The 19754-nt window shown below is 44.1% G+C and overlaps 1 long non-coding RNA gene across 2 annotated transcripts; it reads left to right on the top strand.

The window, feature by feature from the left end:
* The first annotated feature begins 1230 nt into the window (after nucleotides 1–1230).
* On the top strand, nucleotides 1231–8620 carry LOC125964094 (uncharacterized). 2 transcript variants are annotated; one of them, XR_007476744.1, is made up of 4 exons: nucleotides 1231–1461; nucleotides 2778–3074; nucleotides 3764–3833; nucleotides 8175–8620. It is a non-coding gene; the product is annotated as an uncharacterized LOC125964094 (long non-coding RNA). The 2 variants fall into 2 exon arrangements; XR_007476743.1 differs by lacking the exon at nucleotides 3764–3833.
* The last annotated feature ends 11134 nt before the right edge of the window (nucleotides 8621–19754 follow it).

Genomic DNA, 19754 nt, shown 5'->3' with positions numbered 1-19754 from the left:
TGCAAATGCAATATTACAGAAGCCTTGATACCATTTTAATATCCTATTTGTCATCCCACTTAGCTGACTCCAGAACAACTCCAGTTGTCATTTAAGGAGTCTCTGTCACATGCTTGACAAGGTTTATCCTGGCTGCTCCCTGCAGGTTTCACACATCCAGCAACAGTAGAACAGGAGCAGAGCCTGGCCTGCCTGCCCACCCAACAGCCCCGTATTTTCCTTGTTCAGAAAGGCGTGCAGGTGTGCCGAGTGGCTGGAAGCTGCAGCTCTATGCACAGCCCCGGTCGGGGGGGCGGAACGAGGCCCTCTGGACCAGAAGGTCATCCCTGACTAGTGGCCCAGCAGTTAATGTCTACCTGGTGACCTACAGGAGGTCAGGATATCCAGGGGGGAAGCTCACCTGATAGTTTCCGTCACCAAAGGTTTTAGGACTGAGGGCCTCAGCTCCCTGCCGAGGACGTCACCCCATGCCCTTTTCCCCAGCACCAGGAAATATCCCAGGACTTTAATATTCAGGAAGCTGGAAATGGTTTCCTGTTTTTTTTTAAAGGGGCTTAAGTTCAGAAACTATAGAAGGTTCTGAGAGTGGTGGTTGATAGTACCAAAGCTCTGGAGTTACACGGTAGGGTGGGGTTCCCACTTCCTAGCTGAGCAAGCTACTTCATCTCTCTGAGCATCATGTGTTTATCTGTTAATAAAGGTATCCATAGTACTTTTACAACAGGGTTCCTGGCAGGAGTGGATGAGGCAGCCCAGGAGAAGTGCTTCTAGCAACGCCTGGAACTTAGTTGTTACCTAATACGTGTTAGCTCTTCCTGTTCTGGGTCTTTACCATCTAGGCAGAGGCAGGATGGGCAGACAGTTCTGACAAGGGAATCACATTAGCCTCTCTCTCTGTGTTTGTGCGTGTGTGTGTGTGTGTGCATGTATGTACGTGTGTGTGTGCTCACATTACCATATAATATATGGCAATATATATAATATATATTATATTTAGATAACTTGGTCAAGCCTGTCTGCCCAACTTGTAATATATACTTTTAGGCAAAATATCTATTTTGCCAACATCAGCAAAAGAGAAGGAAAAAGATGAACAGATTCTTCAATTACATACAGTAATGCATCTATAATGTCATAAAGAGCGGTTGGCATGTAGCAAGCCATCCTGGAATGAGAGCTATTATAATCCTAAAATCTGAGAGCCGCTGGCAGTCCTGTTGCCAACAGTAACCTTGTGCTTATTCTTATGGAGACCTCATGCTTCCCTTAGGCGTCCTGTGAGACAATGTAGCTGCTCTTGGCACCTGACTGAACTGTGAAAAGTGTGGAATGACAGACAGAAGGAAACATGGAGCATATTAACTTCTTCCTATCTCACAAATGGGGAAACTGAAGCCTGGAGGGAGGAGACAATTCCTCAAGGCTATACAATGAGTTAGAACATGGATCAAATCCAACAAGGTGGGAGAAAAAGCTAACAGATTTTGAACAGTAACCCTTGGATTGAATACGATACCAAGTGCTGCCAACAAACCTATAAATTAGTTACTACTATTAGCCCCATTTTACAGAGGAGTAAGCTGAGGCTTAGAGAGCTTAGGAAACCTGCCTCATGTCAGAGAGCTAGTTTGGCTCCAGAGTTCATGTTCTTGACCAGTTCACTGCCCTGTGTAAGTAAATCTTGATGGCAGAGTTACGGGTGGGGAGTTAACGCACTACGTATGTTCGGCCAAGAGGAAAACGCCTTATGGCGTTGATAGCCCAGCTTTGTATCTAAGACTCAGATGGGTCTCGCTCGGTTCAATCCCAGCTCTGCCATTTAATAGCTCTGCAGTTGACCTTGGTCAAGTCACCAACCTCCTTAAGCCCTGGGTTCCTCAGGAGTAAAGTGAGACAATCTGTGTCCCGCAGGGCTGCTGAGAAAATTCTACAGCAGCACAGCTTAGTGATTAAGAGAGCAAGTATGACCCACAGCTCTACCCCTTGAAAGTGTGATATCTAACATATTTCTTAACTTGCCTGGATCTTCAATTTCCTTATCTGTAAAACAAGTTAAGAGATAGCACCTTTCACCTGGCGGGTTTTTTGCGATGCGTCAAGATCATTTATGTAAAGCCCTGGCACTAAGACCGGGGCTCAGTGAGCACTTCCTAAAGGTCAACTAATATTATTACAATGTATATGAAACCCCACTAGAGCACGGAACACACTGCTGACATTTAATAAAATTTGGCTGTTAAACGGATGATAAACTGAGCTGTTTCATTAAAACATTAAAAAGCCTAAGTGTTTATGCCTAGGCTTCTGTCTCAATCCTACCTCATTTCTCTGGTATAAAAAAACGTGTTTGTGGGTTAGAGCTGGAGTGGGAAAAGGGTTAAGAAAGAAGTGGGACAATTGTACTTACCTGAGGACTTGTAACTCTCCACGATGTACCGTTCCCTCACTGCCTCTGCCCCCTCTCTTTTACTGCTATTCTATTGGAATCCTGCCTCAGGAGGTAACTGCTATCTGGAATTGTGTCAGCACCTGACTTTTAGATTTAGACTTTTAGCTTTTGAACATTGAAAGCGTGGAAAGGTAAGTTCTGAAGGAACTTGGAAAATAGCCTCTATTTATTGAGAAGTTAGAATGGGTCAGGCACTATGCAAAGCATGTTAAAGTTTTAAGACGTTTTTCTTCCTACCTTTCTTATTAATGTGTGACCACAGAAATGGATTGTCCTGGGATCTCTGAGACATTTCACTATAGAAGGCACTTTTTTCTTTTCTTTCCAGTTTAATTGAGAAACAATTGACCTATTATAGGAAGAGGTTTTAACCAAAGAGATCTATCCAGAAACAGCCTCTGGGAAAACATCTATCAACCAGTTTACTCTCCATATCCAATGCTACTCAGGTTTTCCTGAGCCAGGAAGGGGTTCTGTAGACCCCATGGAACAATTTTCACATCTTGTATAAGCACCGTGGAAAGAAGAGTCAGCGAAAGTAATTCTTCAGGTTCAGGCCAGTTGTTATCTCCTCCCTACTCCCTGTGTAACATTGATGTTCAGCTGTGGACATTTGACAGACGTGGTAGGTTAGCACATCTGTACTTCCAGACCCAACTTCTCCTTTGCTTAAATCTACCAAAGGGTACTTAAAAACCTGAATTTCCCAGGTTCCCTTGCAGCTAGGATTAGCCCTATGTCACAGTTTTGTCCAGGGAGATGGAATGGAGGTCTTCTGGTACCACTCTCCTTCCTCATACTGTGACTATAAGGTATGGGGAGGAGAAGGCAGTGTGCTAAGCAGGCAGAGAGGAAGGACAGAGAACATGGGCCTGTGAGGACATCTTTGAGTCCATGCATCAGCTGTGGACTGCTTCCGTCTACACGTCTTGTTTAAGCCACTGTAATTGGATCTTATTTGTAAATGACTTACTCTTAACCCATGTAGTGAATGGATATTTGTCATTTGTGGCTACTCAGGCTCCACTCTCCCTCTCTTCTGCAGCAGCAGCCAGATTTCCTTGTAAAGCACTACTTGTTCCCCATATGGAGCCTTGGGCAGAGGGGGACTGTCAAAACGCCTAGCCCTGGGTTTGCCAAAGGGGTGGCACCAAGTCGCATAGATTCCTGTGCTTCCTACCATGAAGGCCCAGGTGCCTGTCTTTTACGACATGGTTCTTCAGTCTTCACTTAGATTCTAAAAGGTACCCCAGATCCTTCCAATAAATTCCATACGTTCTGAAGTTAGTTAGAACCTGTTTGTGTTGCCTGCAGCCCAAGAGCCGTCCTTGATACTTACTGATCTCCACAACAACATTGCTACTGAATAGTTTCTACCCGCAAGGTAACGTGCTCAAGTCTTTGCCGGCATTATCCCATGTGATTCTTACAAAGCTCCATACAGTAGGAACTATTAGGCCATTTCAGAGGTGGGGAAACTGAGGCTCAAAGAGGTGAAGTGATTTCTCCAATGTCATACAGCAAGGAAGTAGCTGAGGCAGAGACAGTACTCACCAAATATTCACGTGCTACTCTATATTACTGGGCCTTCTGTCATTTAAGTTGGGCCCTGGTAACCAGTACTGGCCAATGGAACATGAGTGACCATGACATATGCACTACCAGGTGAAGGCAGGTAAGAACTGGTGAATCTCTTCTATCAATATTTCTTATTCCCCACCTCCGTGGCCTTGGAGGATAGCTTGACCACAGGTGGGATGATGGCCTCCCAACCCACACCGGGTTGTGACATTGGAGAGAAGAGAACAGTGTGAAGGGCTCTGATGGGAGAAGCAGAGGAGGCTCTAAAGGCCTTAGAAGAAGCATTGCACCCAGACTAGCAGGAAGGCTTCCTCAGCGTTCCAAGGAGCCAACTTATTTGGCCAAGAATTCAAAACATTAATGGAAGAGGTGATAGAATAAGATGCAGCAAATACTGGCTATTCTTCCTGCATTCCAAATTCCCCAACAGGGCATGCAGCGGCTGGGGACTCCTCCACACAGTGTGGAGAGAGAAGATTCTGCCACATAACTGTGCCCTTTTTTGTTTGGGGCTTATTTCTACATTCCGGGAGAGGTAACAACTAGGAGACTTACAAGTATTGGTTTCAGTCTTCCCAGGCCCTCTAACTAAGTAGCAACAAGACCACATTCTCTTCATGGGGACAAGACAGAGCTGGTGGCCAAGTGTCCCCCAAACCTTCTCTGCCTCCAGCTCTTTAAAAAGGCCGTTTCCTACAAGGCATCTAATCCAAGTAGGCGCAGGGATTGCTGTCTCACCATACTCTCCCTGCCGCGCCCACGCCGCTGTTAGTCCCATGGCCTGGAAGGCTGCCACTTCACTTCTTCATTTACCCTCATTCTGCCCAGCTCAAGCCTCCCTCTCCATCCATCCTTCTCCATGAAGCCTCCTGGTTATTTTAGCTTGCATCTCTCTCCCTTCTCTCTTTCTCCAAGAACACATATTCTGGCATTTGGAAAATACAAAATCCTAAAGAACAGTCTAGCGGGAAATTGTCCTTATAATTGTTCAGCTCTTTAGGACAGAAACTATGTCTCATTGTATCTTCTAAAGACTTCATAATGTTTGGTCCAGTGATGGGCACTTAGTAGACACTTCCTAAATATTAATTGATTGATTTGGTATACATGGTACAGTTCAAAGCATCTAGTAGATGCTCATTAAATAGTTTGGGGGCCAACATTATGACGTATAGAGCAAAAAAAAGGCAGATTGATCTGGGACACAAAGAGCCCTTGATTCTAAGTAATGCTGTGGGAAGAGAAGGGACACCATGGTGCCAGATACTTTAATAGGCACTTTTGTGTACTTTAGTACACCAGATGCTTTTGTATACATTGTCCAGGTTCATTATGATAGCAACTTTCTGAGTTAAGTAGTATACTTGATCTAATAGATGAAGAAAATTAACATGGCACTGTAGAATGATTCAACTTCAAATGTGACAGCAGAGCCTTGGCCTTATGATGAAACACACTGGTTCTCCTACTAGGCAGGCCTAATAAGGGATGGCCTTTGATGATACTTGTCCCAGTTTCAGATCAGTGTTCTACAAGGAGTGAGCAGAGGAACCTGGCAGAGGGCTACGAATGGCGTTACCAGAACCATCTTGAGACAGTGTCCTGGACCAAGAGCAGGACCTTGTTAAATGCGGTGTGTCACAGTACCCTTCCCAGTGGAACTGCCAGAGAGACCACTCAGATAAGCTGGTCTGCAGAGTCACCCATTAGGTTCTTGTCTCCATCTTGACTATTTCAATATTTGGATACCTGAAGTTAACTTAAAAGGTTTGGAATCTCTTCTATTTTTGCTTTTGTTTATAAAACAGCTAAGTGACAAGAATTTATTCCTCTCTAATTAGGAGGAAAATAATAGATTAGAAAGAACCTGGGAAAAATCACAGGAGTGCAGAAGAGTGTCAGGTTCCATCTCAAAGGCCTTAGATGACCAACAACGGCCGCTTTCTGCAAGCAGCTCAGTAAAGCAGAACAGCTTTCAGCAAGGGAGGCGATCTCATTTCCAAAACCATCCAGTGTTTCAATGACCTTGAACAAGTCACTTCACCTTTGGGCTTTAGTTCCTGAGTTTGTTAAGAGCAGGGGCTGAGTAAATTAAAATCCAAACTCATTCTCATAGCCTGAGATGCCATGTATGATCTGGCCTTTGCTCATTTCTCTCCTTTCTGCCCCCCCTCCGCTTCCTCCTCATCCGCTGTGCTCCAGCCACTCTCTCCTCTTATCCTTGACAGGCTTGCATGAAGGCCTTTGTGTTTGCTCTTCTGTCTGAAATGTTTTCCCATACTTTTCCTTTCAAGATGAGACAGATATCTTTTTGATATTCGGGTTTCAGCTCTGACAGACTTTTCCTGACTCTCTTAGCTAAAATGGTCCTCCACAAAGTACTGTCCCATTAGCTTGTTTTTTTCCATAGTATCCACTACTTTCTATCTCCCTTGTTTGTGTGTATAGTCTCATTCTCTTCCTAAGAGAAAGAAAGACTTCATGAGAGCAGAGACTTGGTCAGATTTTTTTTTTTTCCCAGTGCTCTAACCCCTAGACTGAGAACAAATTCTGGTACGTAGTATATGTTCAGTAAATATCAAGTAGCCAATTGAACCATAATAATGTGTTTATCCAGATATATGCCCAGGAGTGGGATTGCTGGATCATGTATCTGGAGAAAACCATAATTTGAAAAGATACATGCACCCCAATGCTCATAGCAGTGCTATTTACAATAACCAAGTCATGGAAGCAACCTAAATGTCCATTGACAGAGAAATGGATAAAAAAGATGTGGTACATATATACAATGCAATATTACTCAACCATAAAAAAGAATGAAATAATGCCATTTGCAGCAACATGGTTGGACCTAGGGAGTATCATAGTAAGTGAAATAAGACAAAGAGAAATACAATATCTTTTCACTTATACGTGGAAGCTAAAAAAAATGATACAAATGAACTTATTAACAAAACAGAAACAGACTCACAGACTTTGAAAATAAATTTATGGTTACCAAAGGGGAAAGGTGGGGGGAAGGGATAAATTAGGAGTTTGGGATTAACATATACACACGACTGTATATAAAACAGATAATCAACAAGGACCTATTGTATAGCACAGGGAACTCTACTCAACATTCTGTAATAACCTATATATGGGAAAAGAATCTGAAAAAGAATAGCTATTTGTATAACTGAATCACTTTGATGTACACCTGAAACTAACACAACATTGTAGATCAACTATATACTCCAATATAAAATAAAAATTGTTTTAAAAATAAGCTGTGAGAGCAAGTAAACAAATAGGAATAAAAAGTTTTTCTATAAGAATATTTAGCTGAAGCTCAATATTTTTCACCCTATATAACTACCTTGAAATCATAATTTGATATTGTTCATTGTAAAAAAATAATGTTTATATATGTCTCTATAGTTTTCAAAACTGTACTACCAAGTTTAGTCTCACTCAGACTTCACTATCCTGTGAATTAAGAATTATTCTATTTCAATGGTTCTGATGAACCTAGGTGCAGGACAGGAATAAAGACGCAGACACAGAGAATGGACTTGAGGACACGGAGAGGGGAGAAGGGTAAGCTGGGATGAAGTGAGAGAGTAGCATTGACATACATACACCACCAAATGTAAAATAGATAGCTAGTGGGAAGCAGCTGCATAGCACAGGGAGATCAGCTCGGTGCTGTGTGACCACCTAGAGGGGTGGAATAGGGAGGGTGGGAGGGAGACGCAAGAGGGAGGGGATAAGGGGATATATGTGTACTGACAGCTGATTCACTTTGTTGTACAGCAGAAACTAACACAACATTGTAAAGCAGTTATACTGCAATAAGGATGTTAAAAAAAAAATTATTCTATTTCAGGACCAAGAGGGTGTGTGTGTGTGTGTGTGTGTGGTAAGATAATCAATTTAACAATTTGGGGGATTGTTACAGGGGAATGGGAAAACCACAACACTGAGTGTGTTTGCAATTTATAAGGCTGAATCTGCTTAAGAAACATTCATGACAAAAAAAAAGAGTGTAACTTAGAATCAAGGAAATATCGTTATAAATATTTAAAAAATGAGGAAGTAACTTTCCCAAAAGTGGTAGAAGCCAACTTTTAAACTTCTTCTGGTGTCTTTTGCATTTCAGGCTTAACACCCAAGACTAGCATCATCTGGTCCTAATACCTTTTCAAGGCTCGGAGGACAAAGGAGATACAACTCAAAACTAACTTTTGTGCTGCATCTTAAAAACCTTTAAACGATTCTACAAACATTCTCCCTCATCCCCACCTCCTCACACCCCAGCTTTAAGACAGTGCCTGAGAGCTAAAAATGGAAGAACGTGAGCTTCAACTGACCTAAAAAGTGAGAGAAAAGGATGAGCTGAAATGAATGACAAGGAAAGACTGAAGCTTCCCTTCACCAAATGTGGCCAGGGTACGTAAGTACAGAGCTGGCTGGAAGAAGTAGGCTGGACTAAATGCCTTTCAAGGTCATTTCCAATCTTTACACATTATTTTGGATGACAGAGGAGTACACATGCTCACATACACTGAAACTTTACCCCAAGTGTATGAGAGTCTGAGGCACGGATAGCCCTGTGAATTTGATTAAACAGTTAAGTCTTCAAAACTGTTTCTCTTTAGGAGGTCAGAGAGAGCAGTTTTCACAGAATTATACTCTCAGGGACGAAATTCCCCTCAAGGGACCATGTGACCCATCCTGGTTTCTTTAGACACAAAAAATATGGTAATATTTTTCCCGCTTCATCTGTGAAACAATAATGACCTGCTTGCTAAATGTGACGCACGTAGAGATCTCAGCTCTATGTCTGGCAAACAGTAAGAGTGAAGACATTTTGGTTAGCATCATGACTATTAACCTATTTTAGTGGACAGATATTTAAATAAACATTATACTATGCATAAAGACCCAAGAGGAAGACAAAGAAACAGTAGCCACTGACAAGGAGCTTTGCACCCCAGTAGGGAAAGACATTACTTCCACTGGCGTTGAAAGAGACTAAGTGAGCACTGGACAGAGATGGGAACAGGTAGGGCAGAGCTTGGGTGCTTGGCATAGCAACTGAACACGAGTTCTCACATGAAGAATAAGTTACCCAAAGAAATACGGGACTTCTGTGGGATGAGGACAGTCCTTTGTAATTATTTTTTAAGACCCTAGGTGATGTTAAATAATTATGCTTTCCCTATCTCTTGAGACCCTGAGAATACCAGGTAGGATGGCTCAAGGGGGGCGATCTAACCTGACCTGCCACACTTCCCTGTGCTCTCTGTGATCTTCAAGAGTACGGTTTGCATAATTCAGAAAGTCCATTCCCCTGCTTCTTTGAGAAACGGGGCTTAAAGAAGGCAGTACTTCAGGTAAGGGATGGCTGTTGAGGCCACTGGCTCACTGGGGGTGAGAGGACAAGATGGCTGATGACACAATATCTGAGTCCTTCATATAACAGCAGTATTGCAGATTGTGACAGAATTCAATTTGACTGAAATATCTAGGTCCCTTAAACAAGGCAACAAAGCCAAGACAGAGAAGCAATCTAACTGTCCATTTATGGCTGAATGGGTAAAGAAAATGTCGTTATCTGTCTATCTACATACACATATACATGCGCACACACATATATAAAGATGGAATACTATTTAGCCATAAAAAGAAGGATCGATGAACCTGAGGACATTACGCTAATTGAAATCAGTCAGACTAGAGAAAGACAAATGCTATATGAGCTCACTTACATGTAGAATCTACACAAACAAAAAACCAAGCTCATAGATCCAGAGAATTGCTTGTTGCCAGAGGAAGGGGTGGATGGTGGATGAGGGGAATAGGTGAAGCTCTAAAATAAGTCACGGGGAGGTACTGTACAGTGTGGTGACTATAGTCCATAATACTGTATTGTGTATTTGAAAGTTGCTACGAGAAGAAAAAACATTTTTGTAACTATGTATGGTGATACATAGCTTATTCTGGTGGTGATAATCTTGCAATATATACAGATATCAAATCATGTTGTACACCTTAAACTAATATAGGTCAATTATATCTCAAGTTAATAAAGCGCGCGCGCGCGCGCGCACACACACACACACACACACACACACACGGCAACAAGAACCCCTCCTAATAGATCTCCAGGTAGATAGACAGGTTAAGAGATCTCTTCCTCATCTTTCTATGAAACTAGCACCAGAATGGGAATTAAGAGATACATGTTTCCAGCCCCAGCTCTACGCTTTTCGTACATTTTGTCAGGACTCTTAACCACCTTATACAACACAGTGGGACTCGCTGCTCTCTGGTGCCCTTCTCCTGAAATCCAAGGAGCCAAGACTGATGGAGAAAATGGATGCTAGGGGCATTCACTTCTATCTCCTTTAATTTCCTCCCCACCCTCAGAACTGTGTTGGATCATGGAGGCTGAGTTGGCACCAGGGGTGTTTGTCCTGAGTCTGCAGCCTCATAAAACTAGCTTCGGGAAAATGAAAGCTGCATGTATATACCTAGTGTTTGTGTTCGCAAGTTGGCCTCTCTGAGTTCATTATCCCTGCCCATGCATTATCTACTTCACCTCAATCCTCTAGGCCCAAATCTCCCATACTAATTTGGTTATGCAACTCATTTCTTTCATTTCCCCCATCTAAAGGCTCCTAAGAAGGGAGAGCTGGCAAAAAACAAACAAACAAAAAGAACCAAAAATCAAAACTGAAGAGATGTAAAGAACCTGCATGTTCTGTCCCCTTTACGTATCCTTTATGCTGTTGCACCTTTTACAGGGTCGGAAGCCTCACACTGATAGTAATGAGTTATTCAGGGCATGCTGTGTTACTAGGCCTGTGTGTAATGTAAACGGAATTATTTGCCGTGGAAATACCCAGTCCAATCTCTTAGCAAATTGCAATCCCTCAAACTAGGTCCCTCTGGAAAGCACTTAAATAAATGTATACCTTGTTGGAGAGATTTGCAGCAATTTGAGAGACATACTGAGCTCTTTCTAATATAAAAATTGATAGTCTCTGCTCCATTTATCATAAATTTTAATGAACAATCATTTATCAGAACCTGTGAATTACCTGATCATTCATTGTTTGACAGGTTCAGTTGAATCATCAACATACTTCTCCAAAAAATGCAAGCTATGTGCCACTTAAATATACATGTATGTATATATGTGAGGAACGTTTATATATGTCTGTATTCATTGATTTATGAAAGAAAATTAAGCAGGCTTTTGTATTTTGCTTTGCTAGATTTAAAAAAGCAGGTTTGTTAAATTAAGTTTTCTTCTAGGTCCAGAACTCACCTGGACCCAAAGGCAAAGAGGTTATACCACACAACCCTACTCTCAAGGACACTTCACAAATTTAACTAGGGAGTTAAGACTTATACACATGAACTAGATAAAAAAAAGCAAGGCTATAAGCAGCCATGACTATATGCCCAGGTACAAATGATACAACTGGTCAGGGAAAGAAGTTTCTAACACGGGATGGAAGCTGCCCAATGCTCCTTTTCAAAGGACCATGGAAAAGACTCCTTCCAGGGTTTAGACCTGGGAGACAGCCTGTCTCTGAGAAACAGCATGATGGCCACCATCCCGAGCTGGTGTAGTCATAGGTGTTTCATAAAGCCTGGAATGGAATCCTGTTGAGTCTGGTAGCCAAACACAAGCTGGAGACCAGTTTAGGGGCCCAGAGGTGGGTTCTGTGAGAACACGGTGCCTGCAAGAAAGGAAGGGTCCCGAGGCCTGGGTTTTCCTGCCAGCCTCCCTTTGTGAACCAAGCACTGAACCTTCTTCAAATCATGTTAAATTATGCCTTTAAAAGCTTTTTCAAGTATGATGAAATAACATCTTAGGGTGGGAAGGGAAAGTTTTTTTTGGGTTGTGTTCTAGAAGGAACCAAATTCCTGGATATCTCAGGAAAGGGAAAAGACATAAGGAGAGATTTCTCTCTCCACACTTTGGCCTGGGACTCTCCCTGAAGCACACCAGCTGGCTTCCTAGAACCATCACAGATGTTGAAGATGAGACCCTTCCCATTCCCCTAGCCCACCATCTGTGTGGAGGGGAGTCTTCACTTCCCAGAACAGCTCTTCTGTTACCATAAAAACGGAGTAGCTCACCTACTCTGTGCCCCCATAGAGGTGAGCAATTTGTAACAACCTGTGAGACACAGTGTATCCCTATTGTACAGACAAGCAAACTGCAGCACAGAGATATTCAGAAACTTTCCAAAGTCATACAACCAGCAGGTAGAAGAGCAGGGATGGAATCCGAGTCTGCACGACCAGCTTCGCATGTCTGCACTGGCGAGGAAGGATGCACGCCCTGAAGACACCAGGCTGGGCCCTGGGAACGTATGCTCCAGCCTTGCTCCACTGCTGCTACTTCATTACAAGATCTCGGGTGAAGCGCTTGCCTGTTTGGGGCCTCAGTGCTCAACTGAGGACATTGAGCTCACTGCTCTCTCAACTGAAGGTCCAAGATGTTTTGGTATCTAGTTTTCCAAGAAAGAATCCATAGCTTTATGGATCCTTTATGGACGGATCCATCATCCCTCAATATGTTAAGAACCACTAGTTTAGTAATGTTAAGCTATCCAATTGTACCTGCCAATATTTATGAATACATTTTTATGTTCAGTATTATTCCACACATTTTGCATATTTAACTCATTTAATCCTCATTAAAAACTCTGCAGCAGGTACCCCTTTTAGAGATGAGGAAAGAACAGCAGAGAGAAGTTAAGTAACTTTCCTAAGGACACACAGCAAGAGGCAGACACCATATTCAAACCCAGGCAGTCTGGCTGCAGAGCCCACACTCTTAAACCACTACACTTCTGTTACTTTCTAACAGACACCTGGAGCAGAACTGTGCCTCCCAGCGTTAAAGCTGAAGGTTCAAAGGGCTGAAAGAGTTCAGAGATCATCTGGTTCAGTGGCTTCCAAACTTTTTCGTACTTAGCTGGACCCTATTTTCTTATCACCTACTGTGTCTTGTGTCCTTTACAGTAGGCTGGCTCATGAAACAGATGAGAGCTTCTGAGAAGACAGAAAGAACGTGAATGCACATGTGTGTGTGTGTGACTGTGTGCGCCTTTGTGTGAGATGTAGGGGTCAGCGTGTGGGAAATGTAAGTGTCTCAAAGTCCTTCTCCTTTGTCCCCCGTGGTGGCTCTACGTCATGTCCTCTGAGCTCTACAGCTGCAGAGACAGAATGTGAAGATTGCTCATCTTGTCCCACCCTTCTGTTTTGCAGGGTGTAAAATGAGGCGCAGGGAGCAGGGAGCTGGGTGTGGACCCAGGCTCCTGGTCCCAGGGCTCAGTCCTCTTTCTGTCTGATCTCCTTTCTGTAACCAGGCTACTGCCCAACTCATGGCCAAAGGGCTAGCACCAGTCAAGGACAAATGCACTCCGTACATACCTTCCAAGCCTCTCCCTGGGCTGCCTGGATGTTTGAATGCTTCTAACCTTCCAGCTGGCTGGGGACAGTCACCTAAGGGCTTTCTAGGACAGGACGAATGGAAGAAAAGCTTTGGAGTTGTTTGGTATAATAGGAAAGTCAATGACAGGAAAATGGTCAGCTCCAAGTGGACGGGGTAGGGGGTCACCTAAAAAGATCCTTATACTCGTCACATCACACCATTTGTCCATTTTGAGTGAGGCAGCCGGTAGAGGAGGGAGCGAACGCCTCTTTCCCCACCTGCCCCCAAAATCTGGTGAGGCTCGTTCCTCCAGACAGAACACGTCTGGGATGTCATACCTACTTAGAAGACAACTTTGCTGTCCTCCCTGCCACCTGCCTTCCCTTCTGGGTTTGCCATCATGCCCCTCTGTTGTCTCTGCAGTTGGCCACTGGACCTGGCTGAGTGTTCCAAGGAACAAGCTCGCAGGAGAGCTGTGGCCTGATTGAAACAGGGAGGGAACCACCATGGGGCAGGGTGGGAATCAGTGGCCACAATGCTTCCCAGCAAGTCCCCCTGATGTTGAATGACTGGGCGGGGTTTCTATGCATAGGCAGTGGAAGAACACCTTCCAGGACCACATGGAGGAAGGGAAGCAGGGCATCCTCATCTGCCTACTTTCTCTTTTCACACTCAGGGTTCCAGTAAGAGCAGCAGTTGATCAACTATTCATCCCAGAGAGCATCTACAGGGTACTGGGCATGACGCTAGGTGCTGCGGGAAAACAGAGATAAAGACAGTCCTCATGAGGCTTCCAGTATAAAGAGGGAGGCAAACTTCCATCAGATGATAAAGTTTATAATTATAATTGGTAGTAAACTTCATAAAGGAAACATAAGGAGCTAGAACATATAGCAGTGGGTCTGACTGAGTCTAGGGGTTAGGGCAGGGAAAACTTCCCTGTGGCAGTGATATAACTGAACTGAGGTCTGCAGGGCAGGTAAAATGACTAGGAAGAGAGGCAGGAAGAATATCCAGATGGAGGGAACACCAAGTGCAAAAGCACTGAGGCTACCACACATACTTCTTTATCCACCATGATATCAGTGACATATTGACATGCACATATATTCACATACATACATCCTATTTACTCATCACCTGCTATGCCACACACTTTACATTTTCTCATTTCTTCTTTCTCAAGGTGTTAGAGAGGCAGACACAAACATGGAACAGAGTTACGTGAAATGAGAGGTTATATATGTAGCATAATGGGCAGAAAAAGGAGGGCCATAATAGCCTAGAGGGCCAGTGAGTCAAAGGAAGTTCATGGGAGGAAAAAACTCTTGTGTAAGAGTATGATTTCCTACACAAAGTGAGTGAGGAATACAATGATATCTTAGGCAGGGGGTCCAGTTAACCAAAAGCTGGAAGGTAGAACACAGCCCGGTGCCTATATAGGCAACTTGCAGCATTTCAGTGTTACCCAGAAAAACACTGCAAAGCAGAGTGGGGCAGATTAGGCAGGAAGCCCTTGTATGACAACCTTGCATGTGTTTATTTTTTCTATGACTATTTATTGAGCATCTGCTACAAGCTAGACCCTAGGGCTATGATACTGCACAAAATCAGACTTGGTCTATGGCCTGGGAATTGGGACTCACACAAAACAAGGACTCAATCAGGTGAAAAAGACAGCCCAATAATTAGAGCAATGGGAGTTGGGGAGATGACTGGGAGAAGTATCTAGAAGCCAGATTCTGTAGACCCTGTTAAGAGTGTTGGTCTTTATTTGCAAAGTAGTGAGAAGCTCCCATAGGGATTTTTTTGGGAAAAAAATGTATCTTTACTTTCACTCATCACTAACTGCAATGCAGCATTCTTTGTGTCTTAAACATAGTCAACAAACCACAGTACTATTGGCAGTGCATGTGCCTTTGTCACAAAATCACAGATATTTTCAAATGAAATCTCATAGGGTTTTAAACATCAGTTTTAAGCATGTTCAGATTCATGTTGTGAAAAGATGACTTTGGGTGCTGGGGGCAGGGGGAGGGCATCGATTCTGACTTGGACACCCTGTCCCTCTCCTAACTCCCATCTATCTGGCAACGGAAGGGAAGCTCGGAAGCCACTCTCCAGCATCATCTGGCCACACAGAAATGCTAGCGGCTTCCACTAACTCTTTGCTTTTGCAGCCATCTCGGGTTACTAACCACGACGCCTTGCTGACTGCCTCTGAGGCCAACTGCAATGTCTCGGCAACAATTATATTAATATCAGAGCTAGGAATGAGCTGATGGAAAGGTGTTCATGCACGTAATGAGGTTTCAGTTGCATTTTAGAAAAGTGTCAGATAATTTGCTGAGAGACGGCAGAGTTTTTACTGTTTGTCAAGAGATGGGGGGAGGTGGAACTCGAGCTCCTCGGCTTCAACTACAATGTGCGAAATGTCATCTGTACGAGAGACGCTCAAGGCAGAATAAACAAATGTGACGGGAACAGTGACAGTGAGAGGGGCACAGGAAAAGAGGGGGGATAGGAGGGGAGGGGGAGTGTACAAAAACGTAATTATCACCTAATATTGATCAAGCATCATCTGCACCATCTTATTTAAACACGGCAGCTCTGTGGGGCAAGTATTAACCCCATTTGACACAGGGCTCAGAGTGGCAATTCAAAGCCCTATTTTTTAAACTCCAAAGTCTGATTTTGAAAGACCTGACATTATGCTCCATCCCTAGATAAAAAGGCCTGTAACCGTTATGTGTCTTGGTGTAGAACTGTGGTCTATTTATATGAAGGGGAAACACTTTCCCCCTAAGCTCAGGTGAATGTCAATATTGTATGTCCCTGTGTGACATTCACGTGGTCTGAGATAGTCATCCTGGCCAGCGGTCCCAAGTGTGGGACACGTAATGATTTCCAAGGGGCACATGGAGCCCACATTGAATAAACTGAATCACATAGTAAGAAGACTGGGAAAAACGAAAGGGTTGATATAGAACCAATTACACTAAGTCTGTAGTTGGTACATCAACTGCCCCGGTGGGATCACCTGGGAGCCTTAATCAATACCCAGGTTCAAACCCCACCTCAGAGATTCTGATTTAGTTAGTCCTGTGCAGTACTTCTTACACTTTAATGTCCTGTGAGCCACTTGGGGACCTTGGTAAATGCAGATGTGGATTCCCTGGGTGTGGGTAGGCTTGAGATCCTCTATTTCTAACAGGCTACAAGCTCCCAGGGAGGCCAATGCTACTGGTCAGGGGACCTGCCTTGGAGCAGCTGGTGTCTAAGTGTAGGCAAAGGTGAGAACCACTGCTTTAATGGGATGGTTTCATTTTGGTGCTTAGCTTTTTCGGAGTTGAAAAAGCTGTCAATTAGAATGAGTTATACATGCACATGGAACACAAATTAAATAGCAATGACCCTCCCTCCCTGTCTATTTCCAATTGCCAGAAGCCTGTTCCCTCTACAGAATCAAATACTGACATCCTTCCAGAGGGATCATTGCACACACAAGCCTAGATGCATGTATATATACATATTCCTTAAAAAGAAAAAACCCCACAAATGGCAGCTTTCAGGTCACACTGTTCAGCACTTTGCTTTTTTCACTTCATGCATCTTGAACATTGTTTCTTAACTGTACGTAAAGAGCTGCCTCATTTTTTTTTAATGGTTAAATATATAGAAGTGCATTCACGTTGTTGTGTAACCATCACCGCCGCCCATCTCCAGAGTATCCCAAACTGAACTTCCACACCCATGAAATGGTGCCAGGTAACAGGCAACTCTCCTTTGAAACAAGGCAAGAGCTGGTCTCAGAGCCAGAGCTTTCCGTGGACAGCCGTGTAAGGCTAGAGTTTACTCACGGTGCTGGGCATTCACTGTATTTAATTGCAGACACCTTCCGTGATGAGCAATACTGATTTTCCACTTACAGTAGCTCCCTTTTAAATAAACTGAAGTCCCATCGAAATAATGATGTCTGGTGAGCTTTCCTGAAGGCTGCCCCTGGCTGTGCCACAGGTGAGAAAGTTGCAGTTCAAGAAGAACCAAAGCACTGGACGCTCGTCCCCCTTTCTGAGCTGCCAGCTGACCTTCTTCTCCACACACTAAGCTGGGCCAACAGCCTTCCCTTCAGCCTCATGACTTGTACCCAACGACAGCCTTTCCTAGGCCATTTTCTCTAAGTCAGACCACATAGCAGACCCTCCTCTGTCATCCTTACCAGAATGCTAACCAAGAATGAAGGTTCAGGGTCCCTTATGGGATTTTGTATCCCGATAGAAACAGGGAACCCAAACCCAGGCTCCTTACACTAAAGCAATGGGAGATTGCCCTTCTAGAAAACGGCACCCTTCAGTGGGTGGGTATCTGGCTTGAGAGCAGTCAGAAGGACCAGCATCCCTCTCACACGGGACGGTGCCTAGCACACCTGGGCTGAAGGCAGAGGTAGGTTTGCTGAGCAGCCCACGATGGCGAGAGCTCAGGTTGGGGGCCCAGAGTCCCAGCACGGAGGCCAGGGCTCACCACCCACCAGCTCTGTGACCTCTGGTGGGTCATTTCACTTTGCCAGGGGCAGGGGTTTGTTCAGTGCAAAATAGTGACGTGGAGGTCTTGTGATGGTGAAATGAGGTAGTATGGGGAAGTGTTTAGCACTGAGCCTAGCACATTGTTAGTGCTTAATAAATGGAAATCTTATCATCCTGGACTCTTCCTGAAGGGGAATTCAAGAAAGGAGGAGAAGTGGGGTCCAGGAACACTCACATGGTCGCTGCCCAGCCAGGCTTTCACCTGTGGTGGAAAGAGGTAGAGTGTGTGCGAAAGACCTCCCAGTGCAGCCGTGGCAGGAGAAATGGCATTATTAGATGGGATGGAAATGACGAACTTCACCCCGAAAAGAGAGTCCAGACTAACTCTGAAAGTAGCTGAGCAGAGAAATACTGAGAAGCTGATAGAGGAAAATGTGCTCCCAAATGTAATAATTCTAATACCCAACATTTAACCCTCTCCTTCTTTGTTTCTTCGTAAGCAAAACAAACAAGTATCTGAAAAATCTGCAATAAACATGTACTTTTTTTGTTGTTTGTGAAGCTACCACAATGATCCAGGGAATAACGCTTGAGCCTCTCTTATGTGCCCGGCACTGCTCTAGGGGTCGGGGAACAGTGACACAGGAGCAGGCCCTTGCACCCATGGGTGTACATCCCACTGGGTCCCCTCCCAGCCCCTGACTCTGTGGCCCATTCAACTCGCCAGCGTACAACCCCTGCTTCTCTCTGAGTGTCCTGGAAAGGCAGCGGTATCTGGTGTTCCTTCTGCAATGCAGAGGGAGGGAAAATGGATGGTTGTATTCTCAGAGGTAAGCACGAGCATTTGTTTGGAAGCTCTCTCAATCGTTAGGAAACTAAAAAGGTTTACATTTATCCATGAGGTATCTTCTGTGACGAGGACAGCAAATACAGCAGCAGGGGTAATGAGTAATGGCCAGGCTTGGGTTGGAGCTGCTCGGGTCACTGATCAGGAGAGAGGCAGTTAAGGAGCAGTGCAGCGAGGCCTGGAAAACGTCCTTAGCACGAGCGGCAAAAGCAGACTGCATGCAAGGGAAAGACTTGTGTGTGATCTCTTGGTAGAAAAGGAAAAATTTCACATTGAACCATCAGCCAGTGCATTATTCTGGTCAGGACTATAGATTTTTACTTTGAAAGAAGTGGTTCAAATCCCACCTCCACTACTTACTTAATAGGTGCTTAACCTTAACCAACTTGAGTGTCCTCATCTGAAAGTGATGGGCGCCATGCTTACCTCATTAGGCTGGTAGGTGAATTAAGGGAAATGGTACACATAAAGGGGTCAGTATGGTGCCTGAGACACTGGAAGAAATCTTAGTGCCTGAGACACTGTAAGAAATCTTATTACTAGATGTATGCAGAGTTGAACAAAATGAAAGTAGTGTTATGCTACTGCAGAGAATAAGTAATTTGTGCAAGATCTCATAGACAGTAGAAGGGCATGGTGACTAAGATTCAACTAGATTTCCCCGACTCCCTTCTGCATTTACACCTGGTAAGAGCCCAGCTGAGTAAGCACTGCTTTCGAGGGATGACACTTTCTTGACAGGCAGCCACGATGCAGCCCACCATTTTGTCTCCTTTTGTAAACAACATAATTCACAGCCCAGTCATCAGGCTAAGATGCCAATTACTGAGTTACCTCACAGCCCTGAAAATATGCTTTATAATCTGATCAAATTCAGCTTGCTCTTAAACCAGACCGAAAAGTGAACAA

The sequence above is a fragment of the Orcinus orca genome, chromosome 3, assembly GCF_937001465.1.
Source record: "Orcinus orca chromosome 3, mOrcOrc1.1, whole genome shotgun sequence".
NCBI lineage: Eukaryota > Metazoa > Chordata > Mammalia > Artiodactyla > Delphinidae > Orcinus > Orcinus orca.
The sequence above is the reverse complement of the archived record's forward strand: the minus strand, read 5'-3'. Positions and strand labels throughout refer to the sequence as shown.